We start from the raw sequence: 12062 nt of genomic DNA, 5'->3' as shown, positions 1-12062 counted from the left end.
AATATTTTATGTTTGCTTGATTGTACTTCTCATGTATTGCTCCAAGCCAAGACTTTTCTTTTGAGTTGCAAAACACTCTAGTGCTTTGCCTCCAAAGTCACACAAGTGGTTTTCCAATACCCCCACAAGTGTTTTGTTTCATGCAATCAGTGCTCAGATTTTTCTAGATGGAGAGACATATGGTTGGGCCCATTTTAGCAACTCCATAATAAAACCAATTACAAAAATAAGCATCTAAGAATATCCCATGCTTTTCAGATTGACACCCCGGCTCACTACTCAATTGCTAGTTGTGGCTGGCAGTGCATGCAGCGTCTTTGTGGTCAAGTTCACTGTGGCAAACTCAGAAGCAATGCCGAGTCAGAGCTCGGGGACTTTTGGGTTGTATGGGATCCATTCACTATGTGGTACATGTCACAGATTTCAAGCTTTTGCTTCAAATTCTTAAACCTTCTAGCTGGAGGTATAACTTTAAACTTACGGCTCCTTAAGAAAGTAAACAAAAACTGATACAAAAAGCCCCAAAGTCAGAATTGTCAGCAATCTTCTATGTATTAGTTTATTCATTCACTCATTCATCTGTTCATTTATTCATTCAGCAAGTATTTATCGGGTGCCTATTTACATGCTAGGCACTGTGTGGGGCCCTGGAAATACAGGGGTGAGCTGTAAGAACAAGTCTCTGACAATGTTGAGCTTACGATCTAATAGGAAACAGAGATGTGAGATAAATCATCAAACAAACACATTATTATATATTGTGAAAAGTGTCCTGAAGAAAAATAGACTTCTCTAAATGAATATAGGAGACCTACTTTAATGTGAAGAGGTAGAGAAGGGACATTTAAGGCAAGACCTTTTCTTGGTCTGTTTGACCTGCTATAACAGAACACCACACACTGGGTGGCTTATCAGCAACAGAAATTTATTTCTCACAGTTCTGGAAGCTGGAAGTCCAAGATCAGGGTGCCAGCATGGTCATGCTAGGGTAAGGGTCTTCTTCCGGGGTAGAGACTGCAGACTTCCGGTTGTGTCACTGCATGGCAAAGAGCAGGAGAGGAAACATGCTCTCTCCTCAGGACCTCAGCAAATTCTCACCACCCCCCAAAGGCTCCACCTCCGAACACCGTAACATTGGAGGGTAGGGTTTTAACATACGGATTTGGGGGTGGGGACACATTCAGTCCATAACAGAGAAGTAATCTCACAGGTGCGAAGTGGAAGGAAAAGTGTTTTAAGCAGAGGAAACAACACAAGGGAGCCCTGGGAAGGAAAGAGAGGATGTAGTCGAGGAGATGAAGGAAGGTCAACATGGTGGGGGCACCATGACCAAGGAGGGTGAAGGAGACACTCCTGGAGGCAATGGAGGGGGCCAGACCGTGCTGGGGATGTGGGCCACAATGGTAACTTTAAGGAAGCTTTTGAAGGTTGTAATGAAGGGACTCGCTTGAGTGGACGTGCGTTTGTTTGAGGTTTCTCTGGCTTTTGTTGAAAGAACAGAGGAGCCAGGAGGTAAAGAGGAAGTGAGGAGGGTACAGTTGAGTCATGATGGTAGCCTGGCGTGATGACAAGGGGATGGAAAGCAGTGGATGAATGAGAGGCCTGTTTTGTTTTTTTTTTTAAAGATTTTATTTATTTATTTGACAGAGATAGAGAGCACAAGTAGGCAGAGAGGCAGACAGAGGCAGAGAGAGAAGCAGGCCCCCCGCTGAGCAGGGAGCCGGACGCGGGGCTCGATCCCAGGACCCCAGGATCATGACCTGAGCCGAAGGCAGCCGCTTAACCGACTGAGCCACCCAGGCGCCCCAAGAGGCCTGTTTTGAAAGTAGAAGAGACAACCCTTGGAAAGAGAGTGACTGTTCAGAGCAGAGGGAGAGTGTCAAGAATGTCAGAACAACTAACCACACCCCCTGTTCAAAACTCAGTCTTCTCTGACCATCTCCAATGTCATATCCAGGACTCAATGTCCTCCTCTATGAAACAGGAACACTGCTACTTACCTTCTCAGGTTGTGCCAATTGAAAGGGTCAATGCTCAAAATGGCCCTCTTATGATTATCCCCTTTGTGTCCCGTATCTTCATCTCTGCCCTTGGTGATACTGCTATTCTTTGAGGGGACCAGATTCTGTCCTCGCTTTGCCCATCCACTCACCTTCATCTAAAGTTCTTTCTCATCCTTTTGTGCAAAACTAAGGTCACCTCTTCTCAGTCCATAAATTCCCTGTCATCGACATTCACATCCACACTATTTCTTCTGCAATGCTGAGCAAGGAGTTGGAGTCTCCTCCACTATCCACAGGTCCGTTAGGTATGAGGGTCCATTTAACAGTCCCCCAGCTTGTATTATTTTGCTTGGCAACAGAGTCAGCTAGACATGGTTTTCCTGGGCTCCCATACAGGCGCCAGTGCCTTTGCTCCAACAGATGGAGAATAAAATGCCCTTCAACAAGGTAATGTGGATATGCTTATTTCCCATACGGATGGTTCTCAATAGCCATGATGAGGAAACTCATGTTGGTGCCCTCACAACAAGGTGAGGTCATCATGGAAATTTCTAAAGTATAAGTGGCTGGTTGTTTTCATAGACACTAATTACAATTTCTTGGGCCAGGAATTCCAAACTTTGTGGTAGGTGCTTCTGGATAATGCCCCAACTAAATCAATGAAGGATTTCATAAGTAAATGAAGCTTAAAAATCAACTGGAATAGTATCATGCCAACATCAATCTCCTGGTTTTAACAATGTAATAGGGTTATGTAAGTATCACTGGGGGAAGATGGGTGATGGGTATATAGAAAATCTTGTGCATCTTACACTATTTCAAACTAAGAGGTTATAATTTTTAAAATCAAATACAACTCAAAAAGTTAATTATGGCAATCAGATTTGAAACACTCTATGATTGTACTTCTACATGCTTTAAGGAAGAATAAAATGCTTCATGAGTCATCAAAGCTGTAAAAGCAGAATGTAAGTCATGTGAAAAGCCAGGTAGACACAACACTATAAAAATATCTCCACTGAGGGGCGCCTGGGTGGCTCCGTTGGTTAAGCGTCTGCCTTCAGCTCAGGCCATGATCCCAGGGTCCTGGGATCGAGCCCCGCATCGGGCTCCCTGCTCCGTGAGAAGTCTGCTTCTCCTTCTCCCACTCCCCCTGCTTGTGTTCCCTCTCTGTCAAATAAATGAATAAAATCTAAAAAACAAAACAAAACAAAACCCTCTAATGACAGAGTCTGAGTTTCCAGCCAGTTATCCCAGAAACCTGAGTGATAGTGGTGCTGCCCAGCTCCTGTGACAAGGTTATCCCCTACCCTGGGGGTGCTCTCAGGGCCCCAATACAAAGGCCTTCCACCAAGCCAGCCAGCCCTACGGCCCTCCCCACTTTCCTCAGCTTAAATTCTGAAAAGTTCACTGGGCCAAAAGCTCAACCACACATATATTCTCCCATAAGCCTTGGCACCAGTGTCCTCAAATATGCCTGATAAGCTCATGGGCCACACTGAGAAGAACAATAGTAGCTAACACTTACTGGATACTTCCAAGCCCTTTGCATCCATTATCTTAATTTTTGTAACACAACCAGGAGTCAGATAAAATAACCCACGTTAAGACAGAAATTCTAAACCAGTGACTCTTCCATGTGGTAATTAGGACCTGTCCCCTGCCTCCACCTTCATTTCTAACCCTTCTAGAAAAACTCTGCCCCTCCTCCTCTGAGGTTGAAGAATTTATAAGTGAAAAATCACCCCATTTTTCTCAAGGGTGGAGGGAGGGGGGAAAATCACAGCTGCCTTCAACCAAGAGTGTGAAAAATAAGCTTAACCAAACCTGAGAGAACCTTCGTAGTGCCTTTGAAAAGATGTGTAAATCAAGTCGTATTTGTCCATCTCTCTGCTCTTCAAAATTATCATGCGTGCACCTGAAGTTTAAGCAAAGAAATCCATTAAACAAACCTAAAATCATGAAACCAGATTTAGAGATGTATCCCCTTGCTCTACTGAACGGCCAATTCAGAATACCATTTTGTCTTCAAAGAGCCCTGAAGGTGCTCATCCTTGTCATCTTTCTGTTCTGGTAGCAGAAATATTACATCTTTGAAAAGAAAGAAAAAAAACTATTCCGAGAGCTAAAACAGAAAAAATCTTTGAACTATTGAGGGAGAAATCAACTCATAGTTACCAATAAACCAAAAAGAAAAAAAGAGACTATTTCAAACCAAGTAGGCCCCTCTTCCATACAGTCAAGTGTTAATTTCTGAATCAGCCTTAGACTATCCACATAGATATTCACATTCTGCTGAAACGTCACACAAGCCCCAATTCAATCAGTTAAACAATTTCATTCTTTCTCTAAGGAAGGAACCAGGTTGTCAGATAAGCAAACCTCAGGTAAAGCTTCTAGACCCTGATTCAGATAGATATTACCAGTCACATATAACCTCTTTCACCGGGATGGCAGTCCTGATGATTCATCGACAAATGTACCTTGACGTCATTTAAATTTTAAAATGCTTCTCTCAACTGTCTCAGTTGCTGAGTTTTGTAATGAGCAGGAATCACATGTACCCTCAGGGCCTCCAAGCACAGTTGGGTTGTGTGTGCACAGTGCAAAGGCTCTTGGCCAAGGTGATGAGTGGGGACAGAAATCCAGTCCTCCCTCTGATCACTAATTAAGCCGTATGACCTGATCCAAAGGGCTTCAGACAAAGGGAGGGATGCCTTTTGGTAATTCATTCCCCACAACACCCAGAGAAAGCACTGTTTAAAATTCACCTGTAAATAAGAGGCACTTCTTTGTAATCCACTTATAAGAACTATAGGTGTCAGTTGTGGCCCCAGAGATCACCCACCTGTCGGCCGCCCCCTTAAGATGATCTACATTCTACTTGTAGGTAGAACTGGGCTTTTGCCCACAGACTTCCTCAGCTCCAGCCCTTCCCTACTCTTATCTCTCGGGCTTCATCCTTATTTTGAACTCTGGACTTCCAGTTCCATCAACTGCAAGTACAAGACCCATTCTTTCTGATTCTTATTTTACCTAGAAATTCAAGTACAGATGTTTCCTGGAATACTCAACCCTCAACATGTATAGACTGTTTGGTATAGTGCATAATACAGTTTCAGGGATAAAGAAAATGTTGCATTACAGATGAACACACAAAATATCTGGTGCCCCGATGAACACCAAAGAACTCGGTATCAGTAAACTGAATGTATGCTTACTCAAAACTGCATAGGGCCCGGCTAATCCAGCAACTCTACAGAATTTAAATTTTTCATACATGCCTTCTTTTTTAATACCTGTCATTGAGATGCAATTTGCACACCATAGAATTTACCCATGTAAAGTATACAAGTCAATTCTTCTAGTATATTCACAGTTGTGCAACCATCAGCACAATCAAGTTTAGCACATTTCCATCACCCCAAAAAGACACTCCGCACCCATTAGTAGTAGTCACTCCCCATTCTGCCCTCCCCACAAATACTGGCAATCGCTAATTTACTTTCTGCCTCTGTAGATTCTAGACATTTCATATAAATGGACGCATACAATAGGTGGTCATTTGTGACAGGTTTCTTTCACCTAACGTCATGTTTTCAAGGTTCATCCGTGTCATAGCAGGTGTCTTATTTCATTCCATCATATGGATAGACCCCTCTATTTTGTTTGTCCATTCTTCAGCCAATGGACTTTTGGGTTGTTTCTACCTTTTTGACTATTATAAATAATGCTCTGACTTACCTTTTGAAAGGCTCGTTCCGGTTGTGTTGCCAACAGAATGGAAGGGCACATCTGAGACAGGGAGAAACAGCAAGGACATTCTTGCAGGGATCCGGGTGAGAATGGCTGGTGGCTCGCGCTTGGGTAGACAAGTCACAAATGGCCACATTCTGATGTTTTTTGTTTTTTTTTTCCACATAACCTGCTTCTGAAGCTTTCCCTGCTTCTTTTACTTTTTTTAAACCATCACTACAATTACTTTGCTACATTCTTGCCGACTTCTTGGATCACATGTCTAACACCTTGATGTAAACACCTACATTTATCTTTCTTCCTGGGTATGTGTTAGGGGCTTAACAAAGTCTCAGCTCCCCCAGGATGTGCCTGCATGAACCAACGGAATCAAAATCTGCAAAAGGAGAACTCTCCAGTGTCTCTACAGTTTCACTGTAAAGATTTCACGGGCTTAGCCTCAAAAATTATTTCATCAAGTTCAGTGGACGTGTGTTCTTTAATTCTTTGCTAGCCCATTTTTTTCCCTGACAATGTTGGTAACGATATTTCTGCAGCAGACTTCTCGTCTAACATACTAGCTGAAATGTCAAAAGGCATAGGGTTTGGGGTGCCTGGGTGGCTCAGTCGTTAAGCATCTGCCTTCGGCTCAGGTCATGGTCCCAGGGTCCTGGGATCGAGCCCCGCATCGGGCTCCCTGCTCAGCGGGAAGCCTGCTTCTCCCTCTCCCACTCCCCCTGCTTGTGTTCCCTCTCTCGCTGTGTCTCTCTCTGTCAAATAAATAAGTAAAATCTTTAAAAAAAAAAAAAAGCATAAGGTTTAAAAAGCTTTTCTGCGATGGAATATACTCCTTCACACATGACATGGTAACTTGATTCGAACAATGTTGTAGGGGCATTTTCTTGGTTAGATTAAAATTTTGTTTGCATGCATTTTTCGATGGCTTTCAGCTGTTGAATAGCAATATATGTAAGAAGCAGCTGAAAGTCTTATGTAATAGATATTTGTAGATCTAAAAGCAGCACAATTCCCTGAAAAAGCTGGTCTGTGACAACAGAGAGGACTCTATTCTGCTGGGCACCTGGAGGAGTTTGTCCACAAGTTTGGGAGTAGAAGTCAGAAAGAGTGAGAATTCTCTGCAATTAAGGTGTCAGCCAAGTAAGAGGTATGCATCTTCATGACATCAATAACAAACTTGATCAGATAAAATAGGGCAGCACTAATTGACCTGACTCGGGCCATGCTGGAAGTAGATAGCCATCTCAAATCAAAGGGATGCTGGAGAACTTTCTCTAGGATTCCGCTTGCAGTCTTTGGAGGGTGCATTCTTTGATACTGGATGTTTTAAATGGACCAGTCAGGTCCCAGCAGGAAATGGATGTCACACTCAAATGGGGTTATTGAGGACAGCTGAATGAAGAAATTATTACAGAGGTGTGGGTAGGGTTAAGAGAAAACAAGAGACATGAAGTACCTTGGGACTGTCAACAGTGGGAGCCCTTAACAACCCATGTCTAAAAGGGAAAGGGGAGAGAGAGTTTTCTGGACCCCAGGGAGTGGTAGCTATAAGGAAGGGCTGTTTACTTCAAGGAGGAGCACAGCCACTGCTAATCCTCAGGGTGGCGGGAAAGGAGCTGGGATCCTCCAAAAAGAAACTGCACCCGTTAGTAGTAGTCATTCCCCATTCTGCCCTCCCCACAAATACTGGCAATCGCTAATTTACTGTCTCTGTAGATTCTAGACATTTAGAATGTAATCAGGGCCCCGGGGCAGATGAAATTGAGAAGAATGGAGAGTGGATCTGGAGGTATAGGGAGAAAGTATCCAACACATCAACAAAAAAGCCAGGCAGCTTTTAAAAAGTAGGCAAGTTGTAAAATTGTCCTGGGAATGAGCGGACATTGTAGGCTCTCAAAAGCTGGTATTCCAAGCATCATGGAGAATCAAAACAGCTTTTAAAGATTTTATTTATTTATTTGACAGAGAGAGAGAGAGCACAAGTAGGCAAATCAGCAGGCAGAGGGAGAGAGAGAAGCAGGCTCTCTGCTGAGCAGGGAGCCCGACATGGGGCTCGATCCCAGGACCCTGGGATCATGACCTGAACTGAAGGCAGACACTTAACCGACTGGGTCACCCAGGTGCCCCTCAGAACAGCTTTTAAAATACAGGTCTTCCTCTGGAAGAGAAAAGGTAAGTATGCCTGGCAGTATGCTTCCTGCATCTACCCAGAAAGGATTTCCCAGAGCCTGGACCAAGGCATACACTGGAGCTACTGGAAGAAGCCATGCCTATCCAAAGGTCTTATTGGAAAATACAGTGCCAGACACTGGAGGGGAGATTTGTGAGCACACCACAAGGATCCTGCAAGAATGTCGGGCCCTGGGGAGAAGTGGGGAGCCAGAACCTTAAGAGCATGTTTACAGGGATCAGTATTGGGGCTTGGCATCATTGCATATCATCTCTAAGCTTCTATTCTTTCATTTTGATAGCTAAGTAATCGACAAGACCAGTGTGGGTGTTTGATTATGGGAACGGTCATGGACTATACACCAACAAAGAGAAAAGCCCCCTGCAACTGTGCAAAGATCAGAGAGGCCTTCACAAGAAGTCATAAGACAAGGCGCTGCGGGATGCCACTTAGAAAATGAGACCTGGGTGGGGGGCGGCACCTGGGTGGCTCAGTGGGTTGGGTGTCTGCCTTCGGCTCAGGTCATGATCCCGGGATCCTGGGATCAAACCCCATATCGGGGGCGGGGTCCCTGCTCAGCAGGGAGTCTGCTTCTCCCTTTCCCTTTGCCTCTCCCCCTTCTCATGCTCTCTCTCTCTCTCTCAAATAAAATATTAAAAGAGAGAGAGAGAGACTTGGAAAGAGCAAGTGCTGTGTGAGCAAACCCAGACTATACAAGAGGGCTAAAGGCCATCCCCTGCACCCCAGAATTCTTGCCCTGCACAATGCTAACTCAGGAGGTAGAAAAGCAGGAGCTGATATGGCCACCCTTGGGGGACAGGAGGCACAGGCCCAGTTGGACAAGCAAATCTGCATCGAGACTTGGGTACCTGGAGTCAGTTGGTATGACTCAGTCCCCCTGAGGCCAAATTCCCAAGAAGGAAGGCCCCCGGAGGACTGGAGGAGCAAGTCTCTCACCCCCAATGAGAGTCATCTCCAGAAAAAGCCTAGGGCTCAAGGCAAAAACCTTAAATACTATTTTGCTATTTTATCATCTGTGTAAAGACAGTTTTCAAAAACAGGGTTCCTGTAACCCATCAGACCCTAAGGTGCATCTGAGCTGAATTCAGGGTAAAGCCTGGTGCTGTCTGGGGCCCTATGAAGCCAGAATGTCCATACTCTACTTGTTATAGAAAAAATAGCACTTTGTGATCAGCTGCACCTATGATAAAAAAAACTTTCAGACATCCAAAAATTAAGAAAAGCAAGAGAAACCATTCCAGCTGCTGGAGGTATCAGAAAATCCAACCCAAATTTGTTCATGTAACTGAATGGACCAGGGGCAGATCTGCAGGTATGGTTTGATCCAGGCTCTAAAAGCTTTTACCAGAACTAGGTTTGCTCACACCATTTCTTTTTTTTTTTTTTAAGATTTTATTTATTCATTTGAGACAGAGAGTTAGAGAGAGAGAGCATGAGCGGAGGAGAGGCAGAGGGAGAAGCAGATTTCTCGCTGAGCCGGGAGCCTGACACGGGGCTCGATCCTAGGACCTGGAGATCATGACCTGAGCCAAAGGCAGGCACTTAACCATCTGAGCCACCCAGACGCCCCCACACCATTTCTTAATTCCATTCCTTCATGGCTTCTCTTCTCACAGTTTCAAGATGGCTGGCCAGTTCATGTCCAGAAGGAAAGAGAGTCTCAGTGTTTCTCTCTCTCCCTCCCTTCCTGTCTCTCTCTCTGTGTGTCTGTGTCTGTCTGTCTGGCTCTCTCTTTCCCTTCCAACAGTTAAATAAAAATCCATGGCTCGGCTCTCACTGGCCCATCCCTGAATCAATGCCTGTGGACTGAGGAATGGGATGTGCTGTTTGGTTTAAGAGAATCAGAGCCCAGCCCTGGAGCTGAAGGTGGGATTTATCTGACCTCATCCACATGGATGGAAGTTTCCCCAAAGGAAATTCAGTCTTGTGGGGAAGGAAGACTTGATGCTGAGTCATTATAAAGTGACAAGCACTAAAGATAAATACACATAACATGCCTCCCTCTTCACAAGAAGTAAAAGATCCCCGAGGGAGAAACTGAAAAGGAACAGGATGCCCACCCAGAGAAACTTCTTCCCAGCCGGGGTTTGTGCACATGGACAGGTTTCCTAGTTGAGCTTACATTCCAGAACTAGACTGTTTCAAAGATGGCTGCCTATTTCTCAGCTCCTCGTACACATCTCACATTTGCCTACCCTGCACTCATTTCCCCTTATTCTGTGTACTCATAGTTCTGGAGGTCAGAAGTCTGAGTGTGGTTCAGTCGGATTCTCTGCTTAGGGTCTCACTGGGCTGAAAGCATGCTGCGACTCAGGTCTCATCTGGGCCTTGGGTTCTCTTCCAAGATCGCTGGCTGTTTTCAAACTTGAGTTCCTTATGATTGTAAGACTGAGGTCTCCATTCTCTTGCTGGCGGTCAGTCAGGGACCTCTAAGCTCTAAAGATCCCTACTAGGTCCTTGCCACATGGTCTCTCATGCTGAATACCTCTGACTTCAGGAAGGGCCTAGTTCCTTTTAATGGTGCACCTGGTTACGTCAGCCCCCCCATGATGATCTCCCTTTTGATTAAGCCAACAGATTAATAAAAATTAGTCTGAGGAGTGACACTGCATCACACCCACGGGTTCTGCCTGTATTCAAGGGGAGGAGATTACACAGGATATGCACACCAAGGACCTTAGGGCCATCTTAGAATTCTGTCCAACACAGTTTGGTAACCGAACTCTTCTGGAATCAGTCCTTTCCTGTTCGGTCAGTGTGATCTGGGGTAAAGTGTATCATCTTCCAATCCACAGTAGAGAACCAGCACTGTCTGAGGAGGGCATGTTGAAGACATGGTGTGTAAGTCAGCTTTGGCTGCAGTAACAAATAACCCCAAAGTCTCAATGGCTTCCCATAACAAGTATTTATTTCTTGCTCGTGAGTATTCAGGTTGGTTCTGACTCTGCTGGGTATGGAATCCAACAGCAGGGTTAACATTGAAAGGTGAACTGGAGTAGCACCTGCCAGTGTGACCTGCTGCTTCCCTGCATGCAAGGTTGGGTTCATGTCTGTTCCATATGTCTTCTCATCTACATGTTGCCTCACATGGAGAAGCAACCACTAACAGGTCAGGCTAAATCATGCGAGCCCATTTATGATGGCTGTTGGTGGAATCTATCACTTCTGCTCATCTTCCAAAGCCCAAAGTAAGCAGTGTTGAGATGCATGACAAAATCACATGGCAAAGGCTTGGATGTACAAGCCTAATCAAGGGAGTAATCAAAGGAATTGGGGTCAGTCATTCAGGCCACCACACACAGGAGCGTTCCAGAGGATTTCAGAGGCTGATGGCAATTCTTCAGTCTTCTTCTAAGGGTGGCCCCTCCTTCCAGTTCCCATCAGCATATATCTGGTCTGACTTATCAAAGGCCAGATGGAGGGGAAGACTAGAAAGGCAAGCAAGTTGCAGATATCTGTCCAAAGGTCAAACAAGCCCATATCCCTTTCAGAAACAATCAGTGACTGAGACAGTAAAAGCGGAGAAGTATAAAATGAATCCCCTAAGGTGAGTGAAAATCCTAGGAGTCACTGGACACCTCAGATGGATTTATAGAGTGGGCACTCACTCCAAGACACACTTTGGAGATGTCCCACCTGTCACTGTGTGGCCTGGCAATTCTGCAGTGTATTAATTTTACTTCTACTATTTAAAAAAATTTTTATACATATATGTTTTCCAGGGAAGCAATATAGATGTTTTTAAAGGAAAGAATGGGCAGCAAACTTTTAAGGACAAAGAAATATCAAATACTTAATATTAACTTCTTTGCTGTGTTGTCACTCTCCATCATGACAGCATTTCTTTAGCAAAACCAGGTACACACATACACACACACATACCCCAAGACACAGCCACCTCTCCTTGGCCGTGCAGCCTATCCCCAGCAGCTGTGGTGACTCCGGGGGCACCAGGACTAGAGAGAACAATGTAATTCTAGGTCCCACTGGATGGCATACTGAAGTTACAGGAACACTTCCAGCCCCCATCAAGCCAGGCTCAGCGTCTGCAGTGGGCCTGAAGGTGGGGGTTCCACGAAAGGATCTCACTGGCATGATGGTCAAATATGTGATAC

The 12062-nt window shown here is 44.9% G+C and overlaps 1 long non-coding RNA gene across 6 annotated transcripts in view; it reads right to left on the bottom strand.

The window, feature by feature from the left end:
- The window catches only part of LOC112811372 (uncharacterized), a 33574-nt gene extending 25086 nt beyond the window's left edge, over window positions 1-8488 (bottom strand). For 5 of the 6 annotated variants that reach the window (XR_012376790.1, XR_012376792.1, XR_003205039.2 and 2 more), the window contains exons 1-2: window positions 5748-8488; window positions 3831-3921 (exon numbers count right to left, since the gene is read on the bottom strand). This is a non-coding gene — a long non-coding RNA (uncharacterized lncRNA). The remainder of the gene's footprint in view (window positions 1-3830; window positions 3922-5747) is intronic. The other variant, XR_012376791.1, reaches the window with a different exon arrangement.
- Window positions 8489-12062: the final 3574 nt, after the last annotated feature.

This window comes from Callorhinus ursinus, unplaced genomic scaffold (genome assembly GCF_003265705.2).
Source record: "Callorhinus ursinus isolate GAN/ISIS: 27379988/994484 unplaced genomic scaffold, GSC_fseal_2.0 scaffold85, whole genome shotgun sequence".
NCBI lineage: Eukaryota > Metazoa > Chordata > Mammalia > Carnivora > Otariidae > Callorhinus > Callorhinus ursinus.
Note: the sequence above shows the minus strand (reverse complement) of the source record. Positions and strands in the feature narration are given on the sequence as shown.